This window comes from Astatotilapia calliptera, chromosome 7 (assembly GCF_900246225.1).
Source record: "Astatotilapia calliptera chromosome 7, fAstCal1.2, whole genome shotgun sequence".
Classification (NCBI taxonomy): domain Eukaryota; kingdom Metazoa; phylum Chordata; class Actinopteri; order Cichliformes; family Cichlidae; genus Astatotilapia; species Astatotilapia calliptera.
The window spans coordinates 28,840,956-28,853,603 of NC_039308.1; positions in this window are offsets into that span (position 1 = coordinate 28,840,956).

Here is a 12,648-nt window from a genome sequence, read left to right on the forward strand (position 1 = left end):
GACTGTACAATATATACATTCAGTTTAAAAAGAAACAAATGATCAAACACGCAAACTGCAAGTTAAATGCCGCCAAACTGTTCCTAAATGCTCTTTTACTGACAGTTTCACTGAATATAATGACAAGTACATAAAGTTGCTCCCTCTAGCATTATGTTTTAGACACTTTAAGTTACAGTTTTACTGTATGAGTCATATTTGCAGTTCTTCTGAACAAAAGATTAATTACTTAGCAGAACAAAATATAATTTAGTTATTGCAATACTGCCATAGCACAGTAATAGTGCCATTTCAGGCATAGTCGTAATGAATGTAGGCTTTGGGGCAGACATTAAGGTGTATTGCTGCTTCCATATTACCTATGTTTAATCTATTGAATATTGTCAAAAACAGCCCCAGACACAGAATGATATAATAGCAAGGTCATTATATAAAAGAAGAGCTGCATAACGCTGCCCTCCCCCCCAAACCTTTTTTTTTTCTTTTTTGCTGAATGGTTGACTGGGTGATCGTTTGCTCCCTCAGCACAATCACTCATCTAATGCTTCCATCACTTTTCCTTATTAAAAGTTTCCTTCATTCAGCATTAGCAAAAACCCTCATTTGCAGTTTGTGTCAATGCACTGTGGTGGTGATAAATGGCTGCTACATTTCTGGGTCAGTGCTGCAAAAGTAAAGACCTGGTTCACGATACACTCCCTAAGAAAACAGCTAACCTCTGAGACAGGCTTCTATGTAACTCTTGTCACACTGTAAAAAGTCCACCTTGCATTCTGTTTTACTGCAGAATCTGGCACAGATGAAAATGCCCTTTTTAGAGCACATGCTCTGTGTGAAGGGCTGCACCTTAACGCAGTGTGTGATCCACTGCAAAACCCTCAAAACAATCAGGTTTGCAAAAACCATCTAGGTAGGTATTTGAAACATGTCAAAGTGATGTGAATTGACCAACAATCAGATGTTTACGTACAGTAAGCTGATAAAATTTGCCACTCATCAATATCTAAAGCCATTAGTAAACAGTTGAAACTCTTTATTCTCCTCTAGCTCTGTGAGCCTGTCATCTTTCTCTTTATTATAATCTTGTGGGACTCAACAGAAATTCGGCTCAAATACTGGAGTTGTTTCTCACTGTGACTGCAATTATCCCAAAGAAATATGAAAAAGGACTTTGAAAAAAAAAAAGGAAAAAACAATTTAACAGCTTAAATATCTAATATCGTTATCTAGGAATTCACACCAGCAATTATTTTGGCAGGGAGCCCAAATGCAAACCTGAATACTCCAATTACATTAAGAACAAAGACAAAGGGGAAGCAACTTCCACAAGCTTTCAACAGATAAACATGTGCTTCAAAGTTTACCTACTATAAATCTACAAGTGTCTTTGTGTTACGTGAGAAAGCCATATAAAAGGAATCAGAAATGCTTTGAATCTAATGACAAAGTATGTGTCATATATTCTGTTTTTACACTTGTTTCAACATTTGGTCTCGTAAGCAGACCCCAGACTTTTAATATCATTTGATTAGTTGGGAAAAATTAATAAAAAAAAATTATTCTAGCCACGGTTAAAATGTATTTAAAATTTTAATTCAACAACTATTGATTTTCAGCCTGAATATTATGCCTTGCCCATGAGTTAATGACTGGAATTTATCTCTTGACATCATGATGATTAAAAAGGTTTTGATTAGTGTCTCCAAGCAAAGGATGAAGAATAAAAAAGATTCTTTTGCACGTGGCTTAATGCAGACCTGTCTGTCTTACACACCACACACATAGTGCCACTTGATATTCTGAAACACCTGCTAGCTTTTTGATCACCGCTGTTTTCTATTCACAGCTGTGTCTATGTCAGAGGCCAAGTAGAGCTGTATCTATGCATTCATTTATTCACCTGTGTAATTGTCCATCCTTGTATTGTTTGCATGTCTGTGGGCTTTCAGAGAAAATACAGTACAGAAAACAATGAAATAAAAGCACACCTGTATTGTGGCTGATACAAAAGTTCAAAAATACACAGTTTCCAGAAAGCAAGTAAACAACAGAAAGCACAGGAGCCAGTGAGTAAGATCAAAAACACAGCAAGAAATGAGACTTACATAAGCAAATGTAATCAGATACTTTGACAAAGGGAAACCTGGACTAAAAATACATGAGGGCTGATTGAAGAATAAGAACCAGAAGGGAAACAAGATACAGGTGCATGTGAAATATACATCCATCCATCTAAATACTAAAACACAGAAACAAAAAGACTCTATGAAGCAGAGGAAGACAGGGGAGAATTATACAGGGAGCAAATCCCTCGAGTTTGATGATTTAGTCTTGTAGCTTTAGCATTTTGATGACATCCTAGAGCACCAAAGTGAAATGCACCCCCCCCCCCCAAAAAAGGAACATGTTTACCTCCTTTTTTTTTTTTGCACACAGTCTGATGGCTGGACTTCAGGATTTTCAACAATTAAAATTACAAATTTTCTAGTCTTGGAACTCATTCAAATGTGAGAAGAGCTTTTGTGTTCAGTGGTTGTTGTAATAGATCTCTAGTGGGTGCCATTTTTTTGATTTTGTTGAATCACTGACCTTAACACCGACCTGTAGCTAAAATCACCGAGGCAAGTGAGGCCTCCAGTTCTTTAGTTCTTGTTCTGGGTTCTTTTCTGACCTCCAGCGAGTCATCAGTGTGCTATTTGAGTAATTTTGCCAGGCTAGCCACTCCAGGGAAGGTTCAATACTGTTCTAAGTTTTCCCCATTTGTGGATAATGGCTCTCTCTGGATCACTGCAGTCCCAGAGACTTAGACTTACTTGGGTTCTTTTTGTTAACATTAAAATTTGTTTGACAATCCAAAACATGCAAGTGTGATAAATGTTAAAAATTAAGAAATCAGTAAGAAGGATAAATACTATTTTTTCCCTCCTCTGTAACCAAACCTACATCATTTTACTCAAATAATTTGTTAACACACTAACTCAGTGTCATGGTACTGGGTCGTGTGACCCAGTGTTTGAGTTTTTATCAGTCTAGTTAAATTCTAGGTTGCTGTTCAGGCCATTTCTTAGTTATTTCTGTCATCTCCGCCTGTACTCAGTCTCCCTGGTTCCTGCACCTACGTTTCATGTCTATGCGGTTAAGTTCATGTCATGTTTTATCTCCATGTCTATGTCTCCGTGTTTCCTGTTTTATTTTGTGAGAGTCTGGTGTTCTTTGTTCATTGTAGTTAGTGTTTCTCTCCCCTGTATTGTCATTATGTTTCATTCGAGTCAGCTGTGTTCTCATGTGTCTCCACTTCCCCTGATCACCTCATGTGTGTATTTAAGTCCTCAGTCTTTCTTTGTTTGTTGCCGCGTCGTCTGTGTACTTCCCCTCTGGTCAAGTTAAGTGTTTTTCAGGATTCTGTGCAATTCATGTTTGCCATTTAGTTTATGTTGTTTTTCATGCAGCCGCACGATGAGGTTCCGTGCAGGTCATGTTCATGTCTGTTTCGTCATGCCATTTGGTTCACAGTTTCCATGCATCTGCACAGCATTCTGTTCACAGTGATCATAGTTATTCCTTTCAGTCAGGTTAGGGTTTTTCCAGTTTAGGTTTTTGGTTAGTTGCAGTCTGTTCCTGTTATGTTTTGTCTACTCCCTTCTACATCAGCCCAAATAAAGGCTCGCTTTCAGTTTAAGTTCACTCCCATCTCCTCGCCTGTGTTCGCGCCTGGGTCCACCACACACACTCTCCAGACGGTCTGCCCCCACTGGCCGTGACACTCAGATTCAGTCATTTACAGAACACCTGGACTTATTGGAGTTTTGGCTATAAATACAGAACAATCAGGCAGAGCCTGTTTTTCCGTCTGTCAGTATCTTGTTAATGTTTTCTGCTACCATGATAAACAGAATATCCTTGTAAAGCTTGTATTCTGTTCTTTCTAAAATCATGTGAATTTTGTCTGTAGCACAAACGATAGCTGGGTTATTATTACTTAGTGCTTGTAAAATGGGCCTGTCGCCAGGCCCAAGGTGCATTTACCGAAGTGATAAACAAAAGAAATTGCTTTAATCTGTCTGTTTTTGAAGAGATTAGTTATCTCCCAAAACTTAAATAACCCCAAGTACCTCAATTTTAAGTGCTTATGCAGTGAGGTGGCTACAAACTACCCTTCTTGTGAGTCAGCCCTATTTTTTTTTTTTTTCTGCTTGTAAATTGTTTATCTGTCCAGCTCTGCAGTAGTCTGACTTAATTTTCCTACCTGCCTCATTACTTGACTTGTTCTCCTTCTTCCAGCATATTTATGTGTCTGTCTCCCTGCCTGCCTATTTACCTGCCAGACTGTCCATCTATCATTCACCATAAGTGTTTATGCTTTGCGCTGCAGTTTGACTCTCTTTGCAGTTAATGGCATGCATAAGTAACCCGCAGTTGATGTGGTTGTAGGCCATCCATCCATCATAAGCCTATTATACATTCAAGGCTCCAGCTGATCTGCGATGTCTCTCTCTTCCTACTCTCCTCTTCCCTGCCCACCTGTCATTCTCCCCCGGCCCTGTTCTATCACTGTCTCTCTGCATTTGTCTTTCATCTACCTCCCTTTTCTTTTAGTGTTGTCATTTCTCCCCCACATTGCACACACCTAGCTTAAAGAAAGACAAAAAAAAAAAAAAGAATCTTGATAAAAGGTTTGGATGCTTTGAATGACAGGCCCTATATACAAAAGAAATTCTAGTTAAATGACACGTAACTCACTGCAAACTATGGTGAATGCTCCAATTTCAATACATCCATCTAGACCATAATTACTCTGCTAATTCTGTTCTATATGGCTGCTGACACTCTCTTCACCTGAACTGTTGCTTTTAATATACAGTGAGGTACATGCATACCCTGATGAAATTCAGCCTTTACTTCATAGTTTGAACAAAAAGGCGTTGCGTTAACTGTTTGGGAATTATAACCATCTTCATACTACAGGAAATAGTCAGGGCTGGATTTAAACCCGCCTGTAGCCTTTTGGCATATGGGTCACCTGCTCAAGCAGGTGAGCTACAATGGTGTCATTACCTGTGATCTTTAATTTAATACAAGCTTATAATAAGCATGTATTAAAGTTATATTTAGATGTTCAGGATCTTCATCAGTTTTCCCCTTCCTTTCAGGATTCTCAGTAATCAGCAGCAGTTTATTCATAATCTATCAGGTTATGGAGGGTTAAAATAAAACCCCAGGGCAAGAACCCCTGCTGTGCTTCCACTATCTTACATGCAGGTTCATAAAAGGACTGAGGCTTCACATGTTTGCCACAAGTAAGTTTCAAAGGACAAATTTAAAATTTTACCAAACAGGAAAACTCCTAGCAACCACACAACACAGAGCTCAGTGGTCAAATGTCAAGGAGCACTTGGTGCAGAGGCTAGATGTGCAATTTCGCTAATGAGCAGAATGCTGTTCAGGTGTTGCAGAACACTTTCAACAAGAGGCAAAAGGTTAGTGTACCCAACAATGATAGAGTGGCCCTTTTACGTCATATACCATTTGATATCTTCTTAACATGGTATAAACCAGTGCTGCTTTATATGACCATAAGAAATGTTGGTTTTTAAAGTTAGAGAAGAGAGTGAACAGGGAAAAGCAAATACATAGAATGGCATGAAGGAGTGAGAGCATGTTCTGACTGTGCAAATGCAATATCTTGTCATGTATCACACAGGAAAGATTGTGATGATAAGGATTTACATGTCGTTGTACTGTCTGAAGCATAGAAACAGATCTTCCATAGCAATTTATGTTAAAAAGCAAGAGGGAAGCAAACAAAGTGTCTTCAGGTTATTGCAAATTTACCATGTGCAAGTAGCAAATTTATCATAAAACACATTGTTATCTCATCAGATTGTTTGGCTCAAGCTACACAATATATTCATTTCACCAGTTTCATTATCTCTCTGCTGCTGCTGACTTTATCCCCCCATCCCTTTTTTTTCTTTTTTGTTCTGTTCCTTATCCTCTCAGAGTGATTAACAGTCACAATGTGTCAGGTTTTAATTAATCACAGGCCCTATAATGAATCCCTGTTGCTGTGTGCATCTGTTTTCTGAGTGTGTGCGAGCGACTGTGGACGCATGCATGCATACATACATGTATACATACATGTATTTGCAGGTATGCAGAGGTGCAGAGCTCTGGCTTCAGCCAGGGATTGAATGAGTCACATTCGGTCATTGAGTGCTCTCACTTATGGAATGAAACCATTTGACAGAAAAGCCATTTAACACAATAAGAAGATTTGGTATATGTGACAAAGTACTGTGAAACCTAATGGGCAATTAATGTCTAATGTCGAGGCAGGAGCAAGGAATATCATAAATGAACATTAATTTTTTCCTCCTTGCACACAAGGTACTTAAATTCTGTCTGCAGAAGTAAAGTGTTTGTTTCCACGAGACTGTTTTCTTTAGCCTCAGGCAATTACCTTGAGAGAATGAAAACTGTATGAGGTGAATACATTGGGAGAGAAAAAAAAAAGAATTATGTTTTTTCATATCTTTGTCAGAAATGAAACCATAGTCATCAGTTATTCATTTGACTGAGAGGGTAAAAATCACACCCGGTTATCACAAATGGTTTTCTTCAACTAGTTACTTTACTCTTAAAACAACATTGCCCCCTTTTTCACAGAAAAAATCTGAGATAACCGTTTATATCTTAGGAACTTGCTAATGATAACACAATGAAAAAAACTGAGATTTTAGTAGGTTGCAATGATAATACATTTCATTAATTGAACTGAATCAGCTCTACATACAAACCCAGTGTAATGATGCAATATTTGTCATAATCTTGAACCACACATTAAAAGTCCAGGTGCAGTTGGGTGTGATTTTAAAAAAAAAAAAAAGTGAAGTCATTTGGCAATAGTCAGTTTTTAAACAGGTATGAAGACACAAAGATATGAGTGTTTTTGAGTGCTGTGGTCCCATATAAGGGTGATGAGCTGTCATGGTTAAAAAAAAAAAAGAGTACAAAAATGCTATGTTTATTAATCAAATAGTAATTGAATAGATAAAGAAAAATATAAAACTATAGAATTATTGGCAAAAACAAAGAGCAATAAATAACTGGTCTTAGAGCAACATCCTCTCTTGCACTACTACTCAGTCACGAGGATAGGCGTATTAATCCCAAACAGAAATAACATAATAAAAAAGTATGTATATAGCCATATATATTTACGCTTATATATGCCCATATGTATAGTCAGTGGCAATAATCCAGTCCTGTTCTCGCACTGTTCCTGTGTTGTACTACCATACTGTTCAGGACATATTAATGCCAATGTGTCTTCCCTATCCCTGTTTATCATCTGATACTCAGCAAACATAAGAAAACCATAAAAACAAACAAACAAAACCCATCAAAACTTTAAACTCTGTCTAATTAAGTGGCCAACTCCTAAAATCAAATTAAAACTGATGAATGATCAATAATGAAAAAACATCAAAGCTAACTTTGTCTACCATCAAAGTGCCAGGCAGCTCCTAACGCCTGTGACTGTGGCTGCATCTCCATATTATTCTATGCTCACTACTTGACTGTGTTTGTGACAATAACCCAAACATTCTTACAGGCATTTAGGTAAGGTCAAAGCAGGGCAAACCCTTTACCATTGCTTTTCCTGGTACTTTGAGCAGCCATTTTCAAGTCTCTGCTCAATCTGCAATCTTTGCATCTCATCCTGATAGAGCTGTCTTTTCATCACTGTTATCCCCTGCCTCCTCCCGCCATGCTGCCTGACTCTGAAGAATCTCTGGGTGATATCTGCCATCTGGAGTCTGATCTTTTTATCATTGCCCCACCTGGTTTTGAAACTCCAGCTGCATCCTGCCCCATCTGCAGACGTCAATGCCTTACTGAGAAGGGAATCGAACATTCGCCAAGTCTGGGTCTCTCCCAACTCAGGGACATGACAAACAACCTGGGAGCCTGATCTGTATTCAACCTGGGAAATTTGCTTCTCTAACATCAAACACTAGACGTGAGTGTACTATAAAGTCTTCTCCATTACTATATCTAGTACTACCTAACATTTCTACTACAGAATTTGCAGTAAATTTGGGGTTTGACTGAAAATGCACAGCCTAACGGCTGCTATCCAAGTAGTGTTGAAATACATGCTACGGTCAGAGAATTGTCAAGTGGCAGATGGTATGTATAGACAACTACTCTTCAAACCAAAAAAATGTAACACACACTGAAACTGTGCATGGATTTAAAACACAAACAAACAACTAAAAACAAACAAAAAAGATTTGTCAGTACCATTAGGAAAGCAAATGAAAACCTAGCATATGCCTGCCACCACTTGCCCCTCTAATCAACTAACCTATATTACAATTGATAGGAACTGAAAGATCAAGCTGCAACTGATGTGTTGATGTATTATCAAAACCCACCAGTTTTACTGGTCTCCAAGCTGCCAAAATATATCAGTGAAGATGCATGGATTTGACACTTGAACCACTTCAGCTGCATTTCAGAGATTTATGCATCTTCAAGAAGTTAATTTCGTGCTGAGTAAAAATCAAATGTATTCCATCTTAATGTTTGCTGTTAGTTAGCGATGTATGAAAGGATATTCAGCTCATATCATATTCAAGCCCAGAAACTCCATCCCCATCCAATCACTAATGAAAAACTAATAAACGTCATTGATTCCATTATTTGATTGATTTTCTCTCTCTTTGTCACTATGGTAGCTTGCTATTGTTGGTTATATAGGTGCAGTATTCCACCCTGGAGGAATAACCTAGTAGCTTAATTCATGCTTTGATTTTTATAATGATTTTCTGTCTTTGTTCCTACATTGTATCTGACTTATTATTTATCTCTTTCTGTGTACCCGTTCTTCATCCAACCAGTTAATCCTGCCGGCAATGTGTTACTTTCCTCCAGAAGGAAAAAAGCAGGTAGCTTTATCTAATCCATGATTTCCCAGGTGACTCCCAACGTGCCGTTCCTTTTAGATAAATTCATTCTGCTATCTAGCCAAATCTCTTTCCACACTACTACTAATGAGCCAAGCTCTAAGTATGAGGTTGCTCCTAAATGAGCTAAAATAAAGCTCAAACACAGATGGGGAGTTATCACAACCTATTATCCCAGCCAGAGCTGTGTGTTTGTATGTGTGTGTTGTCAAATTAGATGTTCAGTGTGTATTATGTTGAGGATAGAAACTATGGGGTGTAAGTCCACTACAGTACATCCATTATAATTTCCCACTGAATATCTCAAAAGGCTCAAGTCCCTTAATCCCCCTTGATAAGGGATAAGATAACGCCATTATTCTGAGAGTTACACATTCTTTTACCTGCACCGAAAGACCCTTGGAAAGTGCTTTATCAACTTAGAACAGTTGCTGGAGAAAAACATTCAATTATTTCAAGACCTCAGTGGGGGGAACAGTCTGTTTCTTTAGAAGCACAAGTTCTTAACTTTCCAGAGAGGTCAGTCTTGATGTTTATTGTTCTTTCACATGAATAGAAATGGCCTGAGACTGGCAAAGGACAAATAGAAAGTTTAAAAGGGTAGAGACAATTGATAAAAAGACAGTGACGGGCCAATGTATGGAAGCAGGCCAGACAACAGAAAAACAACTTGTCAGCCTAATGTAATGTGATGCAGTCCCCCAGCAGCTAGAGTATATTAGTGTGTGCCAAAGTATCTGTATTTGTGGAAAATGTTGTTGGAATAAACTTTCACTATGCTTTCCATGGGTTTTCCTTAACCATAGTAGAGATAGTTCAAGCCATAAAATAACTTTTGACCATAAAGGAGGAAAATGATCCCAAAGGACCACTGGCTCAAAGAAGTCATTGATTTCTGCTCTGCAAACCAGAATGTAGTTGAAATGTCTTCATATAAATGATGCTCGAATGTTACAATTTAAATACATTTTCACATAAGTGCTTTTCAGGGCCAAAACAAAAATCTTAGCACCATACCTTTTTCAAATGTCACGGACAAAGAGCTCTTGAATATAATACTGTGTCACCCATCATTTCTTCATAATTTGTTAGGAAAATGGGAAACAGGTGCAGCATTTTAGTCAACTTTGCACATATACATGTTAATACAATATATAAGACAAAAAGACTGTACAATCTACAAGCTTGAAAGTCAGTATTTAGTATGACCACCTATTCTTCAGCACAGAATCAATTCTTAGACAAACTTTCCTGCAATTTCTTTAAAAAGTCTTCAAAATAATTCTCATGGCTTCTTGAAGGACATCCCAAAGCTTTTATTTCCATGTTGAATGCTATTTGTTCTGGGGTCCGTTCTTCGTACCTCGCTAAGTAAGTTAGCTGGATTTGATTGTTGACGATTTCGCGTGATCTTGGATCGTTCGGTTCCCCGAAGCTCATCCGGGACTTGCTGTCATAGCAACAGATCCGTAAGCGTAAACCTGCTCGGGAGCAGGCTTACTTTATGTAAACAGGATTAGATCGCGGCCACTCAGGTATGTCCGCTTCATTTATACGAAAGCAACAGCGATATTTTTCCACTGTTTTTCCATAAATAAATATTATCAATGTAACTAAAGATAATGCAGTACTTGATCCTTTTATTGATGTCATACAGATACATACAGGTCATTTCCTAAAAAAAGGGAAATGTACTATTAATCATTCTATTTCATGTATTTGATTATTTCAGATGTAATTCATATTTTAGAGTAGTAATAGTAAATTACTTCATGTAATCAAGATGAGAGACCACGGCTTTAAAAGCAAAGGTGGATTTGGGAAGTCTGTCGCAGACCTGTCCTGTCCGTATATGCGAGCAACCCATTGCCGAAGGTGCAAGATTGATAAGGAGAGTTTTCAGAATTCAGCGTATATTGCGGGATAGACAGGATCATTTAGCTCAACGCGACAGTGTGCTCATAGAGAGATATCGATTTTCCCGTGAGGGTATTATTCACTTAACCAACTTGTTGACGAGGGGGTGCAGGACCACCACCTGTCCTTTTTTTGCTCTGCCCTTTTCTTGGTTGCTGTTATAACCAAACAAACAGATTATTTCAGGGTCTCTTTTCAAGAGACTAAAAGCAATATTAGTGATAAATATTACCATTCTGTAGAATATTCTTATATTTCACTTTTACTTGTTCCCATGTTCTAGTGGGTCCTGTTGTGGCTCTAATGTGAAAGAGGATATAATATGATATAATAAATTACTTACGAGTTTAATTTGTCAGCAACTTTCTGCCATCATGTTCGTCAGAGCGAGAGAGAAGCCAAGAATAACATCTAAGGCACCTTCAGGGCATCTCACACACAACAGGACTGTTAGCTCTGAGTAGACCTTGACAGACAATCCAAGTTTTCCCAGCACACTGCCAAGAGCACCTTCAAAAAAGAAAGTTTCTAAAGACACCCGTTATCTGCAATGTGTCGACACAACCCTGGTTCATCTGGTGAATTTGGTACCTTTTTTTATGGTAGAATAATTTGTAGATCGTTGTTAAGTGGCTTAACAAAATAATTGTAATAATAATAATAATTAATTAATCTGAAAATGGACAGACATAAGGACACAACCGAGTGAAAAAGCACCCAAAACTTTGTAAGACTTTGGAGAACTATCGCTATAGCCTGAAGATTTATTGCTCAAGATAAACTTTCTTGTGAAAACAAAACAAATGAACAAACAAACAAAACAAGAAAGTTTGTCTCTTTGGAAGCATAAATACACAAAAGAAGTGTGGTTCAACACTTTTCCACAGAACTGTGAGAGCATCACCCACTGCCTTCTTTGGAGGAATTACAACCCTGGCCATGCAGGAATACTATACTAAATTGGTCATATGGATAATATAGGTTTCCTCTTTCTTCTTATTTCATTCTTGCAAAAGTTCTTTGGAACTAATTTTGTCTTTGGTTTAAAATTCCAGCTCATGTCTACCCCTATGGGTGGTCAAACTAAGAACCTATTACACAGTGTCAATCAATCTTATTGTGTTTTTTTTTCTGTGTCCCATCCTCTGTCCCTCTCAGCTCACTGAGCCAGGACAGTGTGACAGCAATAAAATAGATTTTGTCCAAATCCTCTTTGTCATCATCTTTTTCTCTTGGTCTGTCTCTATCACATCATCAGTCTATCATTTCTCCCCTTATGTTAAGGTTATGCTTTGGCTAATTGAAATCAGAGAGTAACTGTTTTGGTTAATTTTAGTCAGAAACGTAGTCCAAAAACATACAGAATTTTGTATATTTAGTCACACACCATCTCTTAACAGCTAATTAATTAATCGCTTCACCTGTCAGCTCTTTTTCCAGCAGAAAGATGGCAATTTCATTCCTAGAAAGTGAGATCATGGCTGATTTACAGCACCATTAAAACTGCCCTTGAAGGGAAAGGTAGGTAATCTCACCAGATCACCATCTCACAATTAAATGAGTTCATTCTCGAACAAAAACAACATCTGCCAGAATCGTTAAAGCACCATAATATTAAGAGTGAGGGAGATGAACATTCCCAACTATCCATGTAAACACACACAAACAAAAAAACATGTTCTTCCTTTTACCAACAGCTGTGACCCAATATCCCTGCTCTAACACACATTTTTATGAACTGAGGTAGCTCATAAGAAAA